Source organism: Vulpes vulpes, chromosome 12 (genome assembly GCF_048418805.1).
Source record: "Vulpes vulpes isolate BD-2025 chromosome 12, VulVul3, whole genome shotgun sequence".
Classification (NCBI taxonomy): Eukaryota; Metazoa; Chordata; class Mammalia; order Carnivora; family Canidae; genus Vulpes; species Vulpes vulpes.
The window spans coordinates 184,285,700-184,312,062 of NC_132791.1; the positions used below are offsets into that span (position 1 = coordinate 184,285,700).

Consider the following 26,363-nt stretch of genomic DNA (forward strand, 5'->3'; position numbering starts at 1 on the left):
TGCTGTTAGGATGGGCAGGCAGGAGGCGGGTTCTGTGCTTTTAGGACCCCGGAGCTCAGTGCTGAAAGGGGAGCTTTCAGACAGGACCCCTACTGTGGGAGTGTTGCCTGAGGTCCGTGAAATCAGGGAAGTCAGGGCCACTAGCATTCAGGGGTCTACATCTGGGAAAGGAAGTAGCATTTAACAAGGAGAGCCTCCATGCTTTTGGGGGAGGTGTGGGTGTGTTAGACGTGGGCAGCTGCTGTCCTTTAAAAAAATATATATATATATAAAGAGAGGGGGGAGAGAGGGAGAGGGAGAGAGAGGGGGAGGGAGGGGGAGAGAGGTGGAGGGGGAGAGGGGAGAGACAGAGGGAGAGAGAAGGGAGGGGGAGAGGGGGAGAAAGAAGGAGAGGGAGAGGGGGGAGAGAAGGGGGAGGGGGAGAGAGAGGGAGAGAGAAAGGAGGGGGAGGGGAGGGGGGAGAGAAGGGGGAGGGAGAGGGAGAGAGAAAGGAGGGGGAGGGGAGAGGGGGGAGAGAAGGAGAGGGGGAGAGAAGGGAGAGAGTAGGGAGAGGGAGGGGGAGATAAGGGAGGGGGAGGGGGAGAGAGAGAAGGAGGAGGAGGAGGAGGAGGAGGGGGGGAGAGAGGGAGAGGGATAGAGGGGGAGGGAGGGAGAAGGATGGAAGGAGGGGGAGAGGTGGGGAGGGAGGGAGAGAGGGAGGGGAACGGGCTGTCCGCGTGCCCTGACACTGGAAGGCAGCCACTGCAGTGCACACGAAGCAGGGCGGGGTGCCCGCGGGCACACGCGGAGGCACACGCGGAGGCACACGCGGAGGCACACGCGGGGCGGGCACACGGGGACACGGGGGGGGGGGGGGGGCGGGGGGGGGGGTGGGCGGGGGGGCCCAGGGAGGCGGCGCTGTGTCCCGGTGCGCGGTGATGCTCTCGGCCAGCAGGGGGCGCTGTGGCCACGCGGCTGCCCGCCCGCCGCCCGCCCGTGCCCCTGGAGCCGCTGCCCGCGGAGCAGCCTCCTGGCTGCGGGGCCCTCCGTCCCTCCCCCCTCCCTCCCCCCCTCCCTCCGCCCGCTGCCCCCGGCCCCCCGCACCCCCGCCAAGGTGGGGCCGCCCGAGGTCGCCCACCCTCCGCGGCCTCCGTGGGCTCCTCTGCGGGGTGGCGCTGCGGGCCCTGGGCTGCTGCCTGCTCCGGGTCCCCGGTCCCCGTCCCCGTCCCCGTCCCCGGTCCCTGTCCCCGTCCGGGCCTGGAACTGAAGGGCCGCCCGCCCCGCCCGCCCCGCCCGCCCCGCTCTTTAGGGCGATGCCCCCCGCGCGCAGACCCTTTCCTGGACGGGCCTCGACACCCCTCGGGCACCTGGACCCCCGAGGCCTCCCCCAGGGGCCTCCCCCCAGGGCCCCTTCAGCCCCACTGCCCGGAGAGGGGCGGGCGGCCCGGGGGGCGGACGGAGGGGCTGCCCAAGCCCCGGCCCCCTGCACCGCAGTCCCGAGCACCGACCGTGCAGGTTGGGGGCCCACTCGGGGGCCCTGATTGGCCCTTGAAAGTCTGTGGTCAGGATCCTCTGAAACAGGCGTGAGAAGGCCCCTGGAGGGTTGGGCCAGCGGGCACCCAGTGCCTGCAGCCAGATCTACACGGGAGCCCATGAGGCCGGAGCCTGCGGGGAGCCGGCAGGTGCTGTGGGGCCTGCAGCTGGCAGGGGCACTGGAGTCCTTGGGCCTGATGTCCTGGCGGCTGGGAGGACCCTCACTGCTCTGTTGGTGGGGAAGCTGGCCCAGAGAGGAAGGCCTCCTGCGAAGGGCGTCCGCCTGCTCAGAGGTCCTGCTGCTGCCCACCTGCAGGGGACGGGCAACAGTGAGCCCTAGAAAGGTCTGGAGCACTCCCCAGGGTGAGACCGTCATTTCTCCAGCTGGAGCGTGGCACATCGCATTGGTCTGCAGGCGTCTCTCTGCAATCCACGTCCCAGGCCCAGAGCAGAGCTGACCGGGAGGAGCCCTGGAGCCACGGTCAGTCTTTGGAGGCTGTGGACACCGACGTGAACATGCCACCCCTCACAGCTCATCTCTGGGGGGCGGCTCCAGTCAGGGGCATGACCTCCATCCCTGCCTGAGCCTCCGTCCCACGCGAACACCATGTTTCCATCAAGCTGACAAAGTAATGAAAACAATTTCTTTCTGAACATGGGGCCAACACATTCATACTTTCAAAGGCGTCTATAAAAATGTCGAGGGTACCAAGAGTGTCCCCCATCCCTGACCCCTGCCTCCCCGTCCTCTTCCTGGAGGCCACAGTTACGGCCAGCTTCCTGCAAGGCTTCCCCGGTTACCCTGTGCAGATGAAAGTGTCTGCGTTCTTCTGTCTCTTTTTAAGCACAAAGCACATTACACAGGCTCTTCTGCACCTTGCTTTTGACTTCAAATATATTAAAAAAAAAAAATCAGTCCTAGAGACTATTCCATATCACCAGGTGTAGCTGAGTAGTGAGGAGCTCATGTCTGGGGACCCTCCTTGCAACTTGAGTCGGGATCCTTCGCTTACTCGCTGGTGACCCTGGGCAAATTATTTCACCATCCTGAGCTCCAGTTTTCTCATTAGAAAAAAAAAAAAAGCATGATAACACTTACTTCCTGAGATCATTGTGAGGATTCAAGAACAAAAACATTGCACACAGGCTTTGGCATGCAGTAAGTGCTCAGTAAATGGCAGGTATGGACTCATTCCCTCATTTATGTTCAATTTTTAACAGCGCAGTTTAAACTCCGAACGCCCCGCCCCGTGGTGATGTTGTGGAAGAGTCAGGCTCGGGGCCCCTCTTACATCCTGGCTTTGTTGCTTGCCAGCTAGCTGCGTGCTCTCCAACAGATGATATAATACCTTGCAGGGGTGTGGGCGGGTCTGTTGAGATCACGGTTAGTTAGGCACAGAGGCACCCGGAGCAGTGCCTGGCATGTGATGAAGATGATGATGACACAAAGCAGCAGCCGTTCCTATCCTCTGAGCAATGAGCACATACCTGGCGTGGGGTGCCGATGGCCTCATCGCGCTTCTAGGAACCCCGCCTGGTCCGTCTTCCACCTTCACCAAGTACCTTGCGCGTGCCTGGCGCTGTGCTCTGTCTGTGCTTCTGACTCAGCTACTGTATTATTATTATTTTTTTCTTACAGAAAAAGATGCTGAGGCTCAGAGATGTTAAGTTGGATAAGATCACACAGCTAATAAGGCGATTTATTGCATGCCTGATAACAGACCTGGAGGTTAAGGTTCAAGAGGGGGCCTGATCCAGCACTCCCTCCCTCCCCCTCCTTCCATCCACCCCCCTCTTCCTTCCTTCTCTTGTTTCTTCTCTTTGTTCCCTTCTAAGTCTCTTTCCTTGCACCCCCACTCACCCCACCGCCTTTATCTAGACTTTGTACTTTATCTAGACTCTACTCAGACTGATACCTGGTACCTTCTGGGGGGTGTGGGCTGACCCGCCCCCAGGCCTGCAGGACACCAGCCCCGCTGGGGAGTGTGTGCGAGAGTGTGTGTGTGTGTCTGTGGGTCAACCTGCGTGAGAACTGTATGCATGCGATTGTGTACTTCCGGCATCTGTGTCTCCATGTATGTGCTGTCTGGGGATATGAATACGTGTTAATAGTCGTCATTTATATGCTGTCTGCTTCCAGGAAGGCTGGGAGTCCTTTAGAATAAAGAAGCAGACAGGAAGTTTCAAAAGCATCCACGGAGGCTTTGAAGGACAGGAAGCAGAAGGGGGTGGGAGGATGTTTGTGCATGTGTGTGTGGGGGGGTGTGTGTGCAGAAGGTCCCCAAGTCCTGGCCTCCCTCAGCCAGGGCCCCACTTGTGTGCGTGGGAGGGGGGTTGAGCACCCATGCTCCCTCTCCGCCCACCCCACGCGTGGACGACTAGCCTTCCCCCCACCCCAGACATCTGTCCGCAGGGCCTCTGGGCTTACAGTCCCAGGACTTAGCTGTGGAATTACACAGACTTGGGTTTTCCCCTGGCTCTGTTGCTTTCTGGCCCCCTCATGTTTCTGGGCTCCGCGGGCTTATCTGGAAGTGGGCTGCACGTCTGAGCGGGACGGTGGTGCGCTCCAGGGAGAGAAGGTGCGTAGGTGGCTCTGGTCTGGCTGCCTCGGGCGGTCCCGAGGCCCTCGTGGCCTCCGTCTGGGCAGAGCCACAGTCCTCACGCCCCCATGGCATGAGCACACAGGCGACGTGGATGCACATGCTTTCCTGCGAGGCGGGGTCAGCTGGGGAAGTGCCCCCCCGCCCCCTGGGGGGATCAGATCCAGCGAGTGTGCCTGAGGCAGGCTGTGGGACGGGGTGTGGGCTCTGAGGCCGCTCGGCACAGCCTGGGCAAATACCCTGATCTTTCTGGACGGTTCCGACATGGTTTGGGAGGAACGTCTCCAGGAGGTCGGCTCTGCTCTCCAGCCCGCGCGGGGCGGTTCCTGGCCTGCGCACATCATCTGGAAGCAGTTGTGTCCAGCTGCCGGGCGGGGCTGGGGCTGCGGTCGGGCGGGACGCCCTTGCTCTGGAGGCCTCCCAAGGGCCCTCGGCCACCCCCACACCCAGACGGGAATGAAGGCCAAGAGAAAGAGAAGAATGGGAGACGGGCTGAAGGAGGGGCCCAGGACTGTCTTTCTGTTCTGAAGAGCCTTTGGCGTTTGCCAACACATCGGAAGACCCGGTGGGGCGGGGGACCGGAGCCGTCCCACTCCAGGCCGCCCGCCCGCGCCTGAGCCAGGCGCAGCTGACACACATGTGTTTTTGGTTCTAAACTAATCAGGGGGACTTCAGGCCTGTACAGGGTCCTAAAAATACATATTGAAAACAGCTCGTGTTCCACCCTCTCCCAGAAATATTTGTTTCCATGACTTAAAAATTTCCAGCAACTAGACATGTCTTGTGTTGGCCTCAAGCAGCAAAGAGAGTACAGGGCTGCACTCAGTAGGGCCAGGGCGTCCCCCTTCCCGGGGGCTGGGAGGTGTGGGACAGGAGGGGACCCAGGCGTGGGCTGAGCCGGGGTCGCTGCTCGGAGAGCGGCACAGCCGTGTGGTTCTACGCCCTCGTCGTGTAGCTGGGGACGCAGCCCCAGGAGCCTCCCTGAAGTGACCCAGTGCGGGAGGGCTCTGGGCGCAGCTGTGTCCAACAAGCTGCTTGACAGCTCCCCCAGAGTGACTGGAAATGCATCTTATTTGTGATTGAGCTGCGTCTGTGTGCACCGTGGAGGCTTTGGATGGGGCGGGGTGGGCGGGTGGGCTCCGCGTCCCGGGCTGGGGTCTCCGACTCACTTTCCTGCTGCGTGTTGTTGGGTATCACTCGCCTGCACCCTCGGCTCCCCATTTGAAAGTCATAAAATAGTAGTAATGACACTAACGGTTGCCATTTGGTGAGCACTTGCCATGTGTGCTTCCTGTGGTTCTTCTCCCTTGACTTCCCAACCCTCTCAGGTGGGTCCTATTAGATGCTCTTTTCTGCACACGAGGAAACTGAGGCTCAGACAGGTTAGTAACGCGACGTGGAGTCAGGAGTGGGGCCTGGGCAGCGGGGGGTGACTGCCCTCCTGCTGGCAGCTGTTTCCTGGGTCCCTGAGCCTGAGCAGAAGGTTCACAGGGACCTCGGATGGGCTACCTGTAAAGGCCCATGCTCACCGTTAGGGCACCAGGGTCCTGGTGGTGATCGGGAGCCAGATGGACCCGGAGCAGAAGCCCCTCAACTTTGGGGTCCTTCTAGCAGGCCCCCCTTCTCTCCTGGAGTCCCTCAGCCTCCACAGAAGGGCCTGGCCCCCCCATGGCCTCAGAAGGTGACTGAGCGTTGGCCTGCAGAATGGGTACTTCAGTGGCCGGCAGGAGGTGGCGCTCGCTCATTGGCGGCCTTTTCTTGCATTCCACCCGTGGCCCCTGGCTCTCTGCTTCCCTCCCCCAGGACGGCCTGGTGTGTCAGCTGTTCCCATCTCTGCCAAGGCAAAATTAGAATGTGCAGCTCCCACCGAGAGGGTGGATTTAACCAAGCTCCCTGCTGGTTGGCCTGCCCGGGCCCTTCCAAGCGGCTGACAGGAGGTCGGGGAGAGAGAATGCAGGGCTTGTGCCCACGACATTCTGGGCGACAAGGACATCTTCTCTGGGCTGGCTGCTTGCAGCTCGGACACAGTCTTCCCCCGCACTTGGAGCCGCTAGTGGAGGACAGCAGGCACGGCCGCTGCTTCTCCGGCCTGGCTCAGAGTGGGCTCTCCAGTGTGAGCGAGGGACTTCCAGAGCACTCTTCCCTGGACCAGGGGCTCGGTGGGGGCCATGAGGACTGCTCCGAGTCCACTAATGGGTACTGCTTCCTGCTGCTGACAGCTGGCACTTTGCTGGTTTATTATACTCAGCTTTTAAAAATATTTGCCTTTCCTGGGGCTGGGCATTTATCTATTATAGATAAGATAAGGGAGATCAAGTTGGAGAAGGTTATGTGACAGTAATTGGAGGGCTGCTAGGCCCCTCCGCAGAGCCTCCGTGTGATTTCTGCAGTATATTTTGTTCATGGCACTTGATGAAACAGCAGCTCGAGTGATTTGCAGGGTTGCTTTTCAGGCACTGGAGCGGGCCTGGCATAACGGCCCGGGGGCTGGGATTCTGTGCCTTGGCCTCTGGCGAGAAGGTGGCAAATCTGGGTGGAGTCTTGTCTGGTGGGTCCCAGGCCATAGACTTCATTTGGCAGCCCCTCAATGGCCTGGCTCCCCAGTGCGGGGCAGAGACGGGTGCGGCACGCGGCCTGGTTGGTGGCTTGGGCCGGGCTCTTCTGGCTCCAGACTCCTTGCTCTGTCTCTAATGCAGAACATACTGCTGGGTCCACCCCAGCTCAGTCCTAGGACCTCAGGCTCTCCTGTCTACCCCTCAAGATTATTCATTTGGTCTCTCCCTGTCTGGTATAGCAGGGATATGGGTGGGGGTCTGCCCTTGTCCTGAGACGTGCTGGATCAGGGACCATTATGGAGTTAGGACGAGCATGGGAAAGGGTTCAGGGGTTTGGCACAAGAGGATCAAGTCTGAGCAACTTGAAGGAAATGCAAGCTCTCCTATTATCTCCTATAATAGGATGCTTGTTTAGGAGACTGTTGGTCCCAGAGGACTTTGAAGCAAGAAACTGGGGTGTGCAGGATATTCATGTTTGCCCTTCTAGAGAGTTCTTCATGCTGCTATGTGCTTGCTATGGCTGCATCACTTGGGCTCCCCCTCCTTCTGGCTTCAGGCTCAGTTTGGCCAGTGGTGGTGGGGCAGCTGTAGGGGACCAGGGACAGGAGGGAGAACTGGGTGTTTCTTTGCTGCTCCCTCCCTGCTGCACTGAGAGTTGGTGGTGGCTGAACCAGGCAGCCAGCTCACAGCTTTCTGCAGTCCAATCCTTCCCTCTCCCCTCACCCCTGGAGGCCTAGGGGTGCCCACCTTCCCTTGCTGGGCTGCCTGAAGCCTGCCTGCACCTCTGTAAATTGCCCTGTAGTGGATTGACTAGTGGCTCCCCAAAGATATGTCTGTGCCCTAAGACCTGGAACCTAAGAATGTGACTTTATTTGGAAAAAGGCTCTTTGGGGATGTAATGAAGTTAAAGATCTCAAGGTGAGATCATCCTGGGTGATCCAGGTGAGCCCCAAGTTCAGTGACAAGAATCCTTATGAGAAACAGCAGATGAGAAGACACAGAGACACAGGGAGAGCCTGTGTGAAGGCAGCCGCAGAGGCTGAGTGGGATGCCAGCTGCTGCTAGTAGCTGGGGAGGCCCAGAAACTTCAGCCCTGGAGCCTTCAGAGGGATCGTGGCCCTGCCCACACTGCGATTTCAGGCTTTGCCCTCTGTCCAGAGCTGTGAGGTCATGAATTGCTTCTGAATTGCCATGGATTGCAGCCCTAGGACGTGGATACATACAAGGTCCTTCATTAAATGCACCTCCATTGCCCCATTTTGGTGCCAGGACCCAGGCTGACAGAGGGGGACATGCCTGCAAAAACATCCGAGGGCCTGTGGAGTGCCCAGCACCATGCCCCGGGGCCTCCTGGCATATGCTCTGCACTTAGGCCATTGGGCCACCTGCTATCACCTGCAGCCTTAGTGGATGGTTCCTGAACAGAGCAGTAAACTTCCACCTGGAGCACCCAGGTCTCTGTCCCGGAGGGTATCTGTCTGTCCACAGTTAGAGGTGCTCGGCCCAAGCGTGGGCATACCAGAGGTGCTGGGACTCCCTTCCCCAGGAGCAGCCAACCCTTAGTAGGTGGGAACCCAGGTACTACATGGCAAAGTGACCTGTCCAGGGTCAGAGAGAGTCTGATTTCAAGTCTGGCCTTTACCCCAACCCTGTACCAAGACTGGCTGGTAAGTGCTCAGAGGGGAGGAGAGGATCTCCCCTTTCTGAGCACCTACTTTGTGCCAGGCCTTCTGGTGGGTACTTTGCACATGGCACATCAGCATGTCCCCTCAAGATCCTGCAAAGTAGGAATTGGTGGTGTTCCCACTACTTGAGTAGGTGAGAAAAAGCAAGTTCTGAGAGCTTAAGAAACTTGTTTAAGGCCGCTCAATTGGCAGGCAGGTGGCAGAGCAGGGCTCTGAGCTCAGATCCATCTGCTTCCAGCCCCAGATCCTTCTAGAAGTGCTCTAGGGGTTGCATGGTGAACATTGGTTTTAAGATTCAACATGTTACTGTTGAAGAATGTTATGCATGAAGAATGCATAACTGCAAAATTTCACCTCGTTGGAGGGTAGGTCTTGCATGGTTTGACTTAAAAATACTGGTTTCTGAGTATTTGCCGAGTTCATATTGGTGGGTCCTGGAAATAGGTGCTGCAAACAGGTGACAGTGAACCCCAGGGTAGCTGAAACTGGAGCCCTGAACGGGGTCTTTAACAAGTCTTCAAAACTGCCCAGGAAGTGCTCAGCTCTAGAAAAGCTGACCAGATGCAGGATTAAATTCAGCCACCACGTGTTTCCTGTCTCTTAATTCTGCCTCCATACCTTTTCTGGAACCTTCTCTACTTGCTTATTGGCATTTTCTATCTTGCTGTCTGGACCTCATCCTTCCTCCCTGTTCTCAGGGGCAGGGATCTCTATCCTTATGTTGTAGAAGGGAAACCATGGACTCTGGGGGCACCTGGCCCATGCTTGTAGCTGGGGAGTAGTGGAGCCCTTCCTGACCTTAGTGCATATGGCCCTTCTGTTCCTTGTCCTCCTAATAAAGGAGAGAACCCGCTGCACTAGAAAATGGCTCAGGGAGATGGTGTCAGGCCCAGGAGAACCCCATCTGGGGGGAGCAGGGTGCGTGTAAGGCCAGGGGACTAATCCTATGATTTCTGCAAGATCAGATGCACATGCCGCAGAAATAGACAGCTTGACGGCAGCATCAGAGGGGAATCGATGGGTGGGGAGGCCGGATTAGATGATGTTAAGCTGAGGATTTTATTAGTCTGTCTTTCTGCCAGGGGAGGCTGCAGTGGGCCAGGGTCGTTTCATGTTTCTGAAAAAAAAAAAGCAGGTGAGTAGCAGGAATGGCAGCTGTGGCCCAGCTGTGTGTGTGTGTGTGTGTGTGTGTGTGCTTGTGTTGGGGAATGTGTGTGTGCGTGTCTGAGTGAATGTGCACATGTGTACGTCTGTGAGTCTGTGAAGGTGAAAATGCATGCATATGTCTCAGTGTTTCTGCATTTGTGTCTTGTGTGTGCACACACGTGCATAGGTGTGCATGTGGTGAGTACTTTCGAGGGTGGGCATGTGTGCATGTGTGTGCATACGGTTATCTCGGTGTGCATTTGTATGAACGTGTCCGTGTAAGCGGGTGTGTGCCTCTGAGTGTCAATATGTATGTGTTAGGGTGTATGTATGTGTGTATATGGGTGTGTGCATTTGTGTGCGGGTAAGTGTGTGTGTGTGTGAGAGAGAGAGAGAAGGGGGGTTAAGAAGCTAGGATTCAGTTTCTTTCTGAGACTGTCTTGGAAAGCAGGCTGGGGGCTGTTACAGACCCACGCAGAGGCAGTGACGGAATGGCCCGGACAGGTGGGTGGCCGAGTGGCCCAGCTCACACCTGCTCTGTAGGCTCGACTCTATCAGCACAGTCACGGGTGTGGGGGTTTTGGGGCCAGTAAGGAACAGTCTTTGAATCATTCAGGTTCTGGAGGCAAAGCCCAGTTCTATCTCCTCCTTGTGGGACTTTGGGCAGATTTAGCAGCTTCCTCAAGTGTCTGTCTCCTGATCTGTAAAATGGGGTAATAACTCCCACAGGCTGTTGCGAGACCCAGAGTCACCGCTCGCAGGAGGATGCCCTGTGGTGCGTGAGCGCTGGGGGCTTCCCGTCCATCCCTCCCTGTTCCAGCCCCTCCTGGCTCTGGGGCTGCTCTGGGAGGTTGGCTCTGCGGGATGTCACATCTGAAGACGCTGGGCACATCGCAGCAGTTGCTGTCCTTGCTCCCTGAACAATCAGGCTATAGCCTGTATGGTGACCAGGTGTGTCCCCAAATATCATTCAAAATGCGTTTCTGCCAGGACAGGCCATTTAGAAGCAGAACGCAGTCTACGTGGCTGTCTCTGTGTGGACCTCGGGGTGCCTGCTGGGAGCTGGGGCAGGGCTGAGACGGTCTCACCGGCCATGCAAAGCTGCACACGTGTGCACACTTTCCACACTGGTCCTGGGGCAAAAGCAAGGACTTCAGAGGAAGATAAATTGGGCTGAAATTGTCAGTTGGCCTGTCCCCAACTGTGTGACCTGGGGCAAGCTCCTTGACCTTTCTGAACCTCAGTTCTTCACTTGCAAATCCTTGCTGCCAGCTGACCTGCTGCCTCAGGAGGAGCTGCTCTGGGGAGTTAGAACAAGGTGTGAGTATTAGTTTTCCTCTTGCTGCTGTAACAAATCACACACTAAGTGGCTTAAAGCAGCAGAAAATTACTATTTTACTATAGGTCTGGAGGTCAGAAATCTGACATGGCTCTCAGTGGGCTGAAACTGAGGTGTCGGCAGAGCTGTGTTCCTCCTGGAGGCTCTAGGGGAGACTTTCTTTGCTTTTTCTAGCTTCTAGAGGTGCCTGCATTCCTTGGCTTATGTGCCCTTCCTCCATCTTCAAGCATAGACTCCAGCTTCTGCTTCTCCTGTCTCGTCTCCTCTGTCCCTGGCCCTCCTGCCTCCCCTTTACACGGACTCTCGTGGACAGGTTGGACCTGCCTGCTAGTCTAGGACATTCTCTCAAGAACCTTAATTTAATCACCTCCGTGAAGTCCTATTTCCATGTGAGGTTTGCAGGTTCTGGGGATTAGGATGTGGACATTTTGGGGGGACATTCAGCCTAAAATGAAGACTCTCTGGCTGTAGTGTGGGTGTCTCCCAGTGCCCCAACAGAGCAAGTAGACAGCCATCACTCACTGGCTCAGTCATCGCACAAACATTTGCTGAGTGCCAGCTGTATGCCAGACTAAGCCCTACTCTCAGGGAGTTTGTGTTCTAGTGGGGGAGATCAACGACAAACATTAAAATATGTAACAGGGCAGGAAGTGACAGGTTCTATGGAGGAAAGTAAAGCTGAGGAGGGCATGGGGTGAGGAGCGCCACCTCAGGTAAGGTGAGTCCAGAAGCCTCTCTGGGAAGGTGACGTTTGAGCAGAGCCTGGAATGAAGCAAAAGAGTGAGTGAGCTGTGCAGATACCACAGGAAAGGGTGTTCCTGGTTGTTAGGGGTTGAACTGTGTCCCTCAGAAAGAGATGTTCAAATCCTAACCCGTGGCCCCTGTGAGTAGGACCTTACTGGAGGTGGGGTCTTTGCAGGTGAAAGTTCAGAAGAAAGAAGACAGGATGAGCCCTAAGTGCATTCACTAAGGAAGGCTGCCACGGGTTTCCCTTCCCACTTTGCCTGGGGCTGGGGAACTGATCAGAGCAGGAGCCTCTTCTCTCCTTCTTGGTGAAAATAAAATAACAGCACCTGTCGTTTATTGTCGGTTCCCTGCCACGCATGTTGCAAATATAATCTCTTTGATCTCACAGGGCCTTGTAAGGCGGTTACTGTTAGCGCCCCATTTCACAGATGGGAACACTGAGGCTCCAGGACTGTCCACTCAACATATCCTCAGCTATTGAACTGGGGAGCTGAGAGTGAAACCCAAGGGCACGTTGCTACCCACAACCCTACCCTGGAAGTGGTTTGAAGGCAGGGCCCGTCCATTCTTTTCTCTGTTGTCTCCGAGCGTCTGGGTGCCTTGCACGTAACAGCCAGTTAAAACATAATGATTTTTGCATCCATTAATGATCTCTTAAGTCTTGACAAGAGAGTTCAGTTCAATCAGAACTTTTGACAAATCCCAAACCAATTTTCCCTACTCTGTTGATTTATTTATTCTGTAAACATTTGCTGAGAGTCCCTGTTACCTAGGACATGCTGCACAATTATTTTCTCAGTCCTAGCAGGAATAGACTAATTATATCCACAGTTTTGAAAAGATAGTTTTTTTTTTTTTTCACTGTAAAATACTGAGTAGCTGCCCAGGTGGCCCCAAGGGCCACAGCTGGAAATCTTCCCTTTTGACTGGGAGTTCGCTCCCCCTGATTCCTGTTCTCCTGGGGCCTGAGAGCCCTCGCAGGGCTTCCTGTCCGTCCAGACCTTCCTGAGGTGGAAACACACCTCATGGCTATTGGTCCTGGTTCATCACCAGCTTTGATCCCAGGAGATTTTCTTCCAGAATGCTTTAGAGAGCTGTTTGTCTTCCTCTCTCTGATTTCTGCCACTGTTGTTGACAAATTCCGAGAGCAATCAGGATGGCCATGTTTTAGGCGCCTTCAGTGACCTCAGGCCCCTGGGAGCAGCAGCTATTCTTTAACATCTCAGCTGATGGGTGGGAGACTGATGTTTTGTCTGTGCTGGATATGTGGGAAGAGAAGACATGGGTGATGGCGGGTGGGGAGGGGGAGGCTGAGAAATGGGGTAGAAGGGCTTCCCTGAGCTAGCCAGAGCGAAAACATATCAACTAAGATGACAAGATACTGTTTCTTGCCCATCTGCTTGGCACGGATTCAAAACTCACAACAATCAAACAACTACTTGATGATGCGGAGGCCGCAGGGTCTCCTTCCACCACCATGGAGTAAGTTTGGTACAATTTCTCTAAAGAACAATTCCACATCATGCACTGAGATTTAAGCAAGCTCCTAGCCTTTGAACTAGCAATTATTCTTCTATGACGGAAGTCAGCTAAATCAACAGATGCAAAGGATTTACGTGTGAGTTTATCACTGGGCAGAGTAGCAAAACTTTGGAAAGACCCTAAAGATCCAACAATAGAGAAGTGGATAAGTAACTTGTATCACCCATCCGTGCATCCATTTAATGGAATGGGATGCATCCATTACAGTGGTGCTCACGTGCATTTTTGCTGCCATGGAAACGTAATAATCCTGAGAATAGCATTTCCAGTGGACCTGGTACTGCTCTAGGGCTTTGCAGGGACTGACCCAGTTCACTGGGAGGGAGCGAGGGGTGTTCCGTACCTCTGATGAAAGGAGCAAAGACTCCTGTGTCCTCCATCCTGGCTGCAGGGCCCTGAGGTAGGAGTCCTTCTTGGAGACCAGCTTGGGACGTCCCTCCCTCTAGGACTTCTCAGAACCACAATATAAGGATTGGAAAGAGGCCTGAGGATTGTCTGGGGCATTGGTTTTTCCATCATTTTTAATGACAAAACACTTCAAATGGATCTTGTTCATGGAGCAGGGCACATAAATGATTTTAACATTTAGGACCCAAGTTTCCATTGGAGGAGAGACTCTTGCATTGGAAGATCCCTTGAGGGGCCCCTTTGGGTGAAGGTGAGTCCCCAAGGATGTGGTCTGAAGGAGATGGAGAAGCACAATATGCATCTGTCTAAGAAATGAACAAGATTTTTGGCACAGGGGAGGGGAGAGGAGAGAAGACTTGGGTCCTAGGGCAGCTGGAGAAGTGCTTTGGAGAGCAGGGATATCTAATTGTCCATTTTAAGGTCTTTGTGTTGCCGTAATGTTGAACCTCGTTATCTAATAGCTGTGTGACCTTAAGAGAGTGACTTCACCTCTCTGAACTATTGTTACTTGGTGATCATGAACCACTTCCTTTTTGAGGTTGCTGTGAGGACCAGAAACTCTATGGGAAGGTGATGGTCCTGGCCTGTTTGTGGTCAGGCCCATTCTCACCCTTCCCCAGTGCACTCCCTACGTAAGTCAGGGGCATGGGTGACTCCTGCATGCTCCCGTGACAGCTGGCTTCTAGCTGGACTCAGCCAGTGGGAAGCAGTGTCAGGAGACTGGCAGGTGGGAGGAAGGGAGAAGCAAGAGTTATTTCTCCTTCCTGTGTCTCTGTGAGTTCTCAGGGACACACTGTATCTCCTCTGTGGCCGCAGCTCCTGCCATGGAGGTCCACTCAGGTTCCAGCGCGCGTTGGGTCACCGCAGCCTTCAGTGACATCACCTCTTCTCTCTGTCCCCCCAGGCTAGGTAGCGGTTTCCTGCACTTTCTAACCTCTGGATGACATCACTGTCTCCTGGTGGCTTTATCAGCCCTTCTACCGCTTGTTGTATTCATCTGGCTTCTCCAGAGAAATCCAACCAATAGGATAATTTTTTATTTAATGTAATTTATAGATAAATATATGTACAATATAATATTATATATAAATAAAAGAAAAATATATAAAATAGAGAAGTGACTCGTGGGATTGTGAAGGCTGAGAAGTCTCAAGACCTGCAGTTGGCAAGCTGGAGACCCAGGAGAGCCGTGATGTAGTTGCCGCCTGAGACTGTGTCCAAAGCTGGGAGGAAACTCCTGTCCCAGCTCAAAGATGGGCAGAAAGGATCCTACTTTCCTTCACCATTTTATTCTCTTCAGGCTTTTTGTTCCATTCAGGCCTCCGAGGGCTCGGATGAGGCCCACCGTAGTAGGCAGAGCGCTTGCTTTACTCACGTCACTGACTCAGCTGTTGATCTTACCCAGCAATGCCCTCGCAGACGCACCCAGGATAGTGCTGCACCAAATATCTGGGCGCCCTGTGGCCCAGTCAGGTTGACACATAAAATTAACTTCACACTCGTCAGATTAATTCTCTGCATTACTTCCATTCAAGAGATTTCTGTTCCCCTGGTTGGATCCTGACTGATGCAGGGACGGACGCTTGGCTTTGCCCTTGGTATTCGTGGTTGAACACCCACGTGCCTGGTTCAGTGTCACCTTCAGAATCTGAAATTGTGAGTCATCGTTGATTGAGCGATGCAGGTTATCATTATGTCTGATTTATATAACGATTGAGTAACAACATGAGAATGTCCATCTTTTGTATTTTTATTGTTAATATCTGAATATTCACTTTCAGATATAGGTAAGCACTTCTGCAGTATTACAGGGTCACTTTTTGTCTCTAAAAGTTTTATCAGTTATTTGAAGTATAAATGATGGTGAGAGTGAAGCGCTTCCATAATTAATTTTGGTTATGCAAGTGAATTTTATTTGCTAAATCATCTTAACGTATTTCCAGTTGACAAATAGAGAGACTAATAGTTAATACAAATATTGGGAGTCTTAGCTAGATAACTTTAGGAAGAATATTCTTTCCTTTCTGAGCTACCTAATGTTTCCAGAATTTAAATAATAATACAGAACAGAATAATAGAAATTAGATTATATCACAGTTGCAATAGTTGAGAATTGTTAGTGCACCTGCGTTCATAACGTTACACAGAATAAACTTTAGTAATGACGTGTAATTTTTAGCTATTTAATTTTTCTTAGGGAGTCGTTGTAGGTCATGAGGGTTTCCAGAAAATATTTAGGAACATTTGTCACCTTGCTACCTCAGAATAGGAGGAAAGACTCCAAAATTGTATCCATCATTCATGATGAATCTGATTTACCTGTAATAAAAACTATAGGGTTTAAAGAAAAAGCCAAAGATGAGGCAGCCCTCAAAGACCTGTCTTCTCTCCTGACTTAGGCTGCAAGGGAGCATTTAATACGAGGTCCTAGGGCCACGTGAATCTTGATGGTGGGTCCTGAGGACTGTCGTTCCTGCCCATAGACACTGAATGTTCAAAACGTTATTAACACGTGAATGAGAAAAGTGTAAAATAATGAATTCTTAAAATAAGATGCCAGAGTTGTTCTTTTATTCCAGAAGTAAGTTCCACGATGGTGTCATTTGGCTTCAGCAGGGACTAGGTGCAAATTTTGATATTTGGCCATTTGGCCAGAGCACATGGACCTTGTACCCTGTGTGCAGTTGGCAGTTGCTGGTTTGCTCATTTGTAGCCCTACTGGACCCTGATGTGCACGAGGCAGGGACCGTGGTGCCACTTCACTGCCGCATTCCAGTAATGCAATTTCTGGCACGTACAGAGCCTTCAATCAATTCTTGTTGAATGAACAAAGTAGAGCATGAGGCATTATTATTCTTGTTAGGACTCAAGCAGCAGCCAGGAGGAAGCTGTGGCGTCCAGTCAGGGCCAGCACAGAGGATGCTAACACACCTCTTGTACCAGGAAGAAGGTTTTTAGTTGCAGGTTTTAAGGAATAGAAAAATCAATGTCAAATGGCTTAAGCAATAGGGTCAGTGAAAGGTGTTTATTGGCTCACGTGTCTGGAGAGTCCAGAGTTGGGTGGGCCTTACGAGTGGCGTGCGCCCCAGGCCCAGGAGGTTACGTGGTCACCCTTCCCCCATACCTGCTTCTAGCCCAGCCTGCTTCCTCGTGGGCTGTAGCGGTTCATTCCCTCCCACTTTGTGGCAGTGGGAAGAGAGAGGTTCTCTTTGACCACCAAGCAAATGTCCTGGGCTGCACTCTGAACAGGGCCAGCTGGGTCCCATGTCCAGGATGGGATTCAGCTGATTGGTTAGGCTATTAATAGGGTTGGCCAAACAGGTTCTCTGTGACCTGAGAGGGAGGGGCGGAGTGGAGCCCAGCATGGGCTGGGTGGGGGTGTTTTTAGTCTTTCCTTTCTTTATAACAGGTCACCACAAATGCAGTGGCTTAAAACAATACACATTTACTATCTCACAGTTTCTGTGGGTCCAGAGTCTGGGTTTGGGTTAGCTGGATTTTCTGCTCAGGGACTCACAGGGCAGAAGTCAAGGTGTCCGTTGGGCCTACATTCTCATCTAAGGCAACCTTACTTATATCTGCAACCTCTCTACCTTTGCCATATAATGTAACCTAGTCAGGGGAGTGACAGTCCTCATATTCACAGGTTTTGCCCATATTCAAGGGGAGGGAGGGTGCATCAGGGGTGGGAATCACAGGGCCATCTTGGATTCTGCATACCATAATGGATGAGCATCAGTGTCCCCCATATTCTCGATCCTAGTTCAGATCCTGTCCAGATTTCCTGATCTCCAGTCACAGTTGTGCCCACTGGGATAGCAGTTTCCGAAGAGAGTCACTTTTACCCCTTTTGCCCCTGCCTACTGGGTGCAGGCCCTCTGTACTGGAAGAAGCATTGGAATCCCTCCAGCATCTGGAATTGCTGTCAAGCTCCCGTGCTGACCAAGGCCTCCTGAGGCCAGGACCAATGTTTACACAACAAACCGTGAAGTCTGTTTCCTAGATGACTTTGCTTGGTGGTTACTAGGTGCCAAGTATTGCACCGTGCATCCTTTCCCCATCATCTAACCATCCCAGCAGCCCATGAGATTGCTACTACACCCGTTCCTGTTTTATAACAAAGAAAACAGAGGCTCACACAGGCAAAGAAATCTGTCCCAGGCAGTATGGCTGGCAGGTGGCAGGGCCAGTGCTTGAACAGAGACCTGCTGACTGCAAAGCACACGCACCTAATCCCCCCCCACCCCCACCACACACACCCCAAGTGTTCTAGAACATGCAGCCCAGCTTCCAGATTCTGCTGAGGGAGAAAAGTGGAGCCATAGATAGGTTCAAGGTCCCCACTCAGGTCAGTGGCATTATTGGTTTAATTTTAAGTCTGAGCCTGGAGCTTGCAGACCAAGGCTGAATGCAGGGGAGCAATATCTACTCTGTCTATTCTCTGTCCCTGGGAGCACCATTCACGGAATCTGTTGGGATAAATCTTGCAGGTTTTGGAGAACTCTCCACAAAAGGAGTACTCACAGAGAATCCATTTGGTGCCAGTTGGAGAGGAAAATGCTGGTTGCTTTTTAATTTACCTGCGAAATGGCTGCTGCTGGGCGTGAGCTATGGCCACCAGATCACGAGGCTGAGAGCCAGGCACTTTGGCAGCCGAGCCCTACTGTGGATAGCGTGGGGTGTTCGAGAACATCTCCCGGATGTTCCCTGCTGAAATAGCTTTGCAAAATTCTGATCTCTGTCAAGCACACTCAAGGGCTGGGCTCTTTGCTTCAAGGCATTTTAATTACTCCATGAACTGGCAGCAGGAGAGGCTGGGCCAGGCTGAGAGGACATGAGCACTTTGGCTGGAATGAAACGGTCCAGATGTTGCTGCCTCCAACTGCTCTTTGCTCTGATACGTCCGGCAAACACTCCTGGGCAATGCTGTCCAATAGCAACATGACAGGAGGCACAGATGTAGTTTTAAATGTTCTAGTAGCCACAAAGGAAATTGGTAAACTCTATTTAATAACATGTTTCATTTAACCTAATATATTCAAAATCCTATCATTTGATTTTCATGAAAAATATTAATGAGTAATTTTATATTCTTTTTATTGTATCAAGTGGAAATCCAGTATGTGCTTTACACGTAGGGCACATCTCAGTTGAGATTAGCCACATTTCAAGTGCTCAGCAGCCACCGGCCGTGTTGGTCCTTGGCCTAGTTCAGCTCTTGTCACCCTCCTCTGCTCAAAGAACTTCAGTGGCTCCCCATCGCCCAACCTGTCGGAACCTGCCATATATCACACTGATTTCTGTTCCTGCCTCACTCTCCAGCACTGAGTTTTTATGGAGTTGACAGGGCGCTTGTTATGTACGCACTGAGTCCTGGTGGGGAGTTCCCTGAGCTGTGATAATTGTATTTTCCATCGGCCCTCAACACATCTTCCTGGGACACATGAATACATCAGACATTGTGTAAAACACTTTATGTAATTTTCTGACTTCATTCTCGCTACAAACCGTGCGGTCGGTATTTAATCTCCGCTTACAGATAGAAAATGGGAACTCGGAGGGACTACCCTGAACCCCAGATCTGTTGGGTCCATGTTTTGGGTAGCACCTTAGCTGGACACATTCTAGGTTCTCCAAACATGAATTAACAGTGTTGTGAATTGAGGCCATACTTTCTCGGCTCTTGTTAGGAATGAACGGCCTATAGCAGCGGTAGGAGGTGCTGCGTGTCGTGCCTACAGACTCGTGTGTCCTTCTTGGTCATCGGGGTGCAGTAGCGGCTTGGGGCCCAGCAGTACTGACAGCAGCCCCTTCGGGAGCCGGGTGGAGCAGAATCAGTGCTCCTGGCAGCCAGGCAGCCAGTTGGCAGGCCTCCACCTGTGCACGGTCATCGCCCGCTGCCTCCCCTCCCTGCAGCAGGCTGAAGACCAGTGCTCTGCATCTCGGGCTCCCCGAGCCACTGCTATTTTTGTGATGCGTGATTCACACTTGCTTATTGTCGGAGCCTATGATGCTTCACCTTGGTACCTTACTGAGAGCACAGTAAAAGGAAAGATGAGCTACTAATAAAATGTCAGAAGAAAATGTCAATAAGAATCACTCAAAAAAAAAAAAGGCCGATGTTATTGTACATCCTCTCAGTGAATTCCGTCTAATTAGTCAAATAAATATGTTGTCCTCCCACTTGGGTGTGTGTTTGTTTGCTTTGAAACATCGTAATTACATCCCCCGCTTTGGAAACTTCTGGGAACTGGAAGCTTCACACATGGGTGTTGGCTAAGAGTGAGCCGGGGCTGTGGCTGGCACGGAGCTCCTGGGGTGTGGAAGCGCGTGGGGAGCATTGGGAGGCGGGCTGCGTGGGGCCGGGCGACCCCCTCGGCCGCCCCGAGGCCCCCTCGGGCTTGCTGGCATCACTGCCAGCTCCGCTCCGTGCAGTGGAGCGGGGCTGGGCAGGGAGCCGAGAGCTGAGTCCTGCGTGACCTTGAGCAGGCCCCTGCTACATCTCCACACCTCTGCTTCCTCTTTGATGCAGCAAGGAGGCAGGACTAGGGTCGCCAGCCCCGACCTCAGCCCAGCGTCCCCCGCCCCCCCCCCCCCCCCAGCTAGTGAGCATCGCCCTCTCGGTGCAGGGCCCTCCGTGCTTGGGCTGCAGCATCACAGGAAGCTCGAGCCTGGGATAGAGATCAGCAGCAGCTTTCTTGCTTTGCCGGGCAGAGGAGGCTGCAGCGGGCACTGGCCTTCAGGAACCCGCAAGCCTTCCTGGAGGAAGGGGCTGGGGCTTATAGGGAAATACAGGATCCAGCCGGTTTTGACAGGAATTGTGTGTGTGCTGAGCCTCCTTCATCTTGTCTTTGGGGTGGTACTGGGTTCCTGAAACAAAAGGCTAAGAAGGGAGGAGGGGAGGTTTGCAGAAGAGAGCAAAGAGGTTGCTTCACCATCCGGCTTCACTGGAGCATTGGTGCAGGCACCTTGATTTCTGACCGACCTAATGCTTTTACGCGGTTTCACTCTTCCTGCCGGAGAACGTAAGAACTCCAGTTTATACTTCATTTGTATCCATTTCTCCTATTTTTGTGTATGTGTGTGTGTGTATGATTTTAGAAGAGTAGAACAGGGTATAATAGGATAGTGCAGTGTGTAGGATTAATAGAGCAGAACGTGTCGAGGCCCAATAAATAAATGCTGGTTGAGGGTGTGTTGTGCTTTTGAATGCTTACTCCAGGAACTTACTTTCTTTCTTCTTTCTTTCTTCTTTTTCTTTCTTTCTTTCTTTCTTTCTTTCTTTCTTTCTTTCTTTCTTTCTTTCTTTCTTTTTCTTTCTTTCTCTTCTTTTTTCTTTTTCTTTCTTTCTTTCTTTTTCTTTCTTTCTTTCTTTCTTTCTTTCTTTCTTTCCTTTCTTTCTTTTTCTTTCTTTCTTCTTTCTTTCTTTCTTTCTTACTTTCTTTCTTTCTTTCTTTCTCTCTCTCTTTTTTTAAGATTTATTTATTTTAGAGAGGGAGAGAGAGAGCCGGAGCAGGAGGGGCAGAGGGAGAGAGAGAATCTCAAGCAGACTCCATGCTGAGTGCAGAGCTGGACACGGGGCTCGATCTCACGACCCTGAGATCATGGCCTGGGCTGAAAGCAAGACTCAGGTGCCTAACCGACTGCACCCCCCAGACACCCCTGAAGAAACTTTTTGCTGAGAAATCTGCATGACTGGAACAAAGTGGAGAGGCGTAGTTGGAAGGGGGACCACAGAGATGAGATAAATTGGAATCGGAGGAGCTGCCTTAAGATCCTGACCCTCCCTCTTGCTAAATGTATCACCTCTGGCGGCAACGTTTGATCTTCCTCGTCCTGAAATGAAGCTAGTTGCGTCTGGACGGTCCGTCTTAAGGAGGGTTTTTCTGAAGCTGAACTACATCATGCATATGAAGTGGCTCCGTGAACTACATCCCCTACCTCAGGGCAGATGGAGTGGTGCTGTTCACCAGGGCCACCCGCCTGGCACCCGGTGCTCTGCTGGGCTTCACACACTGTCGCTCAGGAATGATCTCGAAGCTTTGGAAGGTGGGGATTATTATCCCCACGAACCGCTCACGAGAGGACTTCAGAGATTTGGGGGCTATCACACAGCTGGTGTGGTTAGTGTGCAGTTTTGGGGCCTAAAGCTCATGCTCTGACTGCTGTATCAGACCCTTTACCATCTGCTCTTCCGAGCTCACGCTCTCCCCGTAAGTCAGCTTGACAGTTTTCTCTGTATCTTGTTGCCAGCCTAGGATAGATTTGCTCATTTAAGATGCCACTGACCTTATCTAATAAAAGGAATCAGGATCCAAGGAGTCTGTTTAATTCATTATTAAAGATCATTTCCTGTTATTATCTTCCCTGTAGCAAAATTAGCTGTTAACTCTCCTGTTAGCATAACCCAGCCAGTATTACTAGGAAATTAAGAAAAAAATCAGTTCAGTGATATGTGAGCTGAGCTCAGGGAATTCCCCATCTTTGGCGCATATTAACATTATGCCTTAGAAGTTGAGGAAATGTTCTGTTAAGTGGAAAAAGAGTTGCAAAAATTTTACTTTCAAAAGTCAAGTAAAAAGTTACTTTTTTTTTTTTTTCCCAAGTCAAATTAATTTTTGTCTCAGGGCAAGAAAAAGTAAATTAAAAATCACACACTGCCGCCTCCTCCCAGGCCTGGCTCCTCCTGGGTCTCCGTCCCTCTTGGCTGGAGTTACGGGTTTCTCTCGCCCAGCTTGGGTCTCCGTGGGGGTGCAGCCGCAGGGGCTTCTGCTCCCCGAGCCCCCGTCTGTGGCAGGGTGGGGCAGCTTGCCCTTCACGCTGCCTGCCTGCCTGCCCCTCCTGGCCCTTTCCTTTCTCCTGGGCAGCTTTTGGGGGTGATGATGGGGAGCAAGAACTGAGCTCCTGATGACACAGGGAGGGCCTGTTGTGGGGTGAGGCTGATACCTGGACACAGGATTGCTGGGCCTCTGGCCACCCCTCCCTGCATTGGGTAATGAGGTGCCCGTGTAGGTGTGAATGGGCACAGAGGAAGTGGGGGTGCTCCGGAGGAAAGAAGCAGGCACTGAGCAGGTGCTTCTAAGTAGGGAGGAGCTCAGATACATTGGGGGTATGTGCTCACATGTGGGTGTGTATGTGGGGTGCACAGCAGCCTGGTTTGGCCAAGGAGCCACTGGGCTTGGAATAGAGGACGTAGGATGGAGTCTGCACTCGCTTAGTTAACGTCCTTGTGGCCTCAAGCAAATCACACATCTGCTTTGGGCATCTGCTTCTTCACCTGGAACAGAGACATTTGCCAACCTTTGGGTTTGGGGTGAAGGCTGCAGGTGGTAACATTCTGGAGACTTTGTTAGAACTGGACTCCAAGGTTTCAGACCACCCAGAGGCAACAGTCCTTGGCCAGGAACACAGGAAGGGGGGGCACTTGCAGAGTCCCTACTGTGTACTGGAAACTCTACTGGTTCATGACACATTTGTTACAGGCTCAAGGGTTCTTACACTTCAGTGATTTTTTTTTTAAAAGATTGATTTATTTATGAGGGAGGGTGGGGAGGAGCAGAGGGCGAGGGAGAGCCTCCAACAGACTCCCCACTGAGCAAGGAGCCCAAAGTGGGGCTCAATCCCATGACCCTGAGATCATGACCTGAGCCGAAACCAAGAGTTGGACACTTAACTGACTGAGCCACCCCGGTGCCCCCAGTTCAGTAATTCTTAAGAATATTAGAGTTAGTCAAAATAATCCCAGAATGTTGACATCGTCAGGGATTGCAGGAAGCCTAATAGGGTGGACAACTTTTCTCATTTTGTCGAGTTTTCTGATTTTAGCAATGGAATCCTGTGCCCTGGGAACCAATCCTCCCCATCCCCCAAGTGCTAGGCAAAATAGGACATTGGTCACCCTATAAACTTAGCCTCTTTTAAAGATGAGAGGCAGGGTCAGAGTCTGGCTCAGAGTCAAAGACAGGCAGGGTCAGAGTCAAAGATAGCCAGCGCCAGAGCTATTTTCACTGGGTACCCGTGATTTGGGGCCAAGATGAGCAGGGCCCACCTCCAGCATATGAGCATCCTAAAAGATGGAGCTGCCTTGGGCTCATTTCACCTGTTGGTATGTGACTTAGAGTTGTTCTTTGTTAACTCCATTATCTTTAATTTGCAAGAATGCAGTCCACAGGAAACCTCTGGACACTCTCTTTAATGAAACACAATTTGATTACAAATCATCAGAGTCCTCAGGCAGACAGCCTTTTCTGGAGGGTTACAGGCTGCCATGGCCACTTCAGCATGATCTCTGCCCTAAGCCCCCACCGCGGGAAGGCCCCCTAGCCCCCAGACAGCCTGTTGGCTAGTGCCAGCTGTTAAAAACACCCTCTGTCATGGACCCGTGGATGAAGGCTATTCTTCGTGGGTCTCTGGACCCAGCATGCCAGAAGTGCCTTGCCGGTTCACCATTGAAATTTTAATCGATGTGTAAAATTTATTTTTTGCGCATTATCATGGCCAACGTCCAGCAGACAAGATACGGGGCTGGGGTGATTCAGTTGATTGAAGATAAGAGGCAAGAGCCTTGGGGCCAGGTCACAAGAACACATGGGTTTATAGGACATCAGAGAGCTCTGGTTTACGAAAGCATTAGGTGGCTTAGGCAGCGTCAGCCCTCCTTCAGCCTTACAGGGAAGGGTAAAAACCAGTGGGCAGTGTCCCCAGGGTAATACTTTAATGGACACAGACGCAGTTATACACCACGTGGGGCAGGGTAGTAACCACTTAGTGGGCATCACTTAGGGTCTCGTAATTCTGTTGTGATGTACCAACCAAACTGAGCCACCTGGGCGCCTCATGGTTCTTTCTGACTGATGGGTCAGTCTGGACTCAGGAGGAGGGTCACATGTGCACAGGGAGACAGATGAAACCTCCTCTGGGCCTTCTAGTCACCGACAAGAACAAGCTAAGTGAGGCACTCATGTTCTAGCTCCATTATATCAGAAACTAGCGTGTGATCTGGGGCAAGGCCCTTCTCTTCTCCGGTCCACTCAGGGTCTCCATTTGTAATATTGGAGAATTGGATTGAATTGTGCCTAGGATCGCCCCCTTTCCCTCCATTCCAGGTACCATCTATTTATATTTTATTCAAGCACAGTCTTATTCCAAATCTCATCTTTGCCATCCAGCTAGAACATTCCTTGAGGCCAAGCATCCTTCTTGGAGGGGTCTAGTAGGTCCCCCCCCACATGTGGAATCAGGGTCTGGGGTTGTGTGCAATGATGGAAAATGGACATATTGGTCTCTGCCCTGGTTCCGGGCACAGAACTCCTCAAAGCCTTCTAATTTCCTAAGTGATAAGAGCACCAGGAACATCTTTTGATCTAATATTTTGTCTCTGCCCCTGATTCCTGACATAGAGCTACTAAATCCTTTGGAATGTCCTAGGTAATAGGAGTCTTTTATTCTAATGAGACAACTCTTGGTGGGGCTCTTGGATAGCTTCAGGATGGGAAGTGGTTGCTAAAAACACCAAGCATGATTAGAAGCTAGAACTTTCAGCTTCACCGCTCATCCTCTGGGGAGGGAGAGGGGCTGGAAATTGAGTTAATGATTGATCATGTGGACGTGATGAAGCCACCATAAAAATCTCCAAAGTAAGGGGCCCAGAAAGCTTCCAGGTTGGTGGTGTGCTGGGATGAACACCCATGTGCTGGGAGGGTGGTGTGCCCCAACTTCGCGAGGGCAGAGGCTCGTGTGGTCTGGACCCTTTGGGACCTCACCATGTGTATCTTTTCATCTGGGTGTTTATCTGTCCTTTATCATATGATAAAAATATGATAATATCATCATCATAATATCATCAGAATAATATCATAATATCATCTGTCCTTTATCATAACCTTTATAATAGACTGGTAAACCTAAGTGTTTCTTTGAGTTCTGTGAGTTGTTCTAAGAAATTATGAAACCTAAGGGGGGGCGGGTCACAGAAATCCCGATTTATAGCCAGTTGGTCAGAAGTCTAGGAGACAACCAGGACTTGCAATTAGCATCTGAGGTGAGGTCAGTCTGGTGGGACTGAGTCCTTAATCTGTGGGACCTGATGCTCTCTCCAGGGAGACACGCAGCTGGGGTTGAAGAATTGTTGGACGTGTGCAAAAGCCCCACATCTGGTGTCAGAAGTGTGATGAGTGTGGTGAGAGTGAGAGTAGTAGGGGACAAACGTCGGAGTGTTTTTCCCACTCAGGTTGTAGAGCAGTAAAACTGGGGTGTGACTGGGTGAGGGGCGCAGGGGTCCACCCCAGCCTTTGGCTTCTTAGAGGAGGAAGTATGCTCACTACGGGAAGCACCTCAGCTCTAGGCCAGAGGGCGCAGCCCGAGGGGGCCCCACTCGCACCTGCTCTGCTCGAGCATCAGAACACTTGCATCAAGGGAGATCGTGGAAGCAGGAGCGTGAGCCCCTGCCGTTCCTGGACTCCTGGGAGCACCCGGTGAACGCTGTGTGCTCACAGGGAACCCTGGGAAGGTGCAGCCTTCGCTCATGTCCATGATGGTCCTGCGCACCTGGCCAACAGCCACACGTGGTCTCTTTCCCTACTTGTTCAGAAACAATGTCCCCAGCAAACCGTGGTCTCCCTGGGAATCCCTGCGGGCCCCCCCCAGCCTTCTCCCTCCCTCCCTCGGCCCCCTGTCCCTTTCCTATGGCTCCGTCACCGGACTCAGATCTCTGGGGGAGGTCGCACAGTGATCACTTAGAAAGCGGTGGTGCTGGAGATCCCCAGCAGTGGCCACGGCACCTGCCTTCCCTCCCTCCTGCTCCAAACCTAGGAGATGTTGATCATCTGGG

The 26,363-nt window shown here is 52.4% G+C and overlaps 1 long non-coding RNA gene across 1 annotated transcript in view; it reads left to right on the plus strand.

Annotated features, from left to right (window-relative positions):
- Positions 1–21,852, plus strand: part of LOC112929383 (uncharacterized) — a 151,031-nt gene extending 129,179 nt beyond the window's left edge. The window contains exon 3 of the long non-coding RNA XR_011996152.1: positions 21,011–21,852. This is a non-coding gene — a long non-coding RNA (uncharacterized lncRNA). The remainder of the gene's footprint in view (positions 1–21,010) is intronic.
- The last annotated feature ends 4,511 nt before the right edge of the window (positions 21,853–26,363 follow it).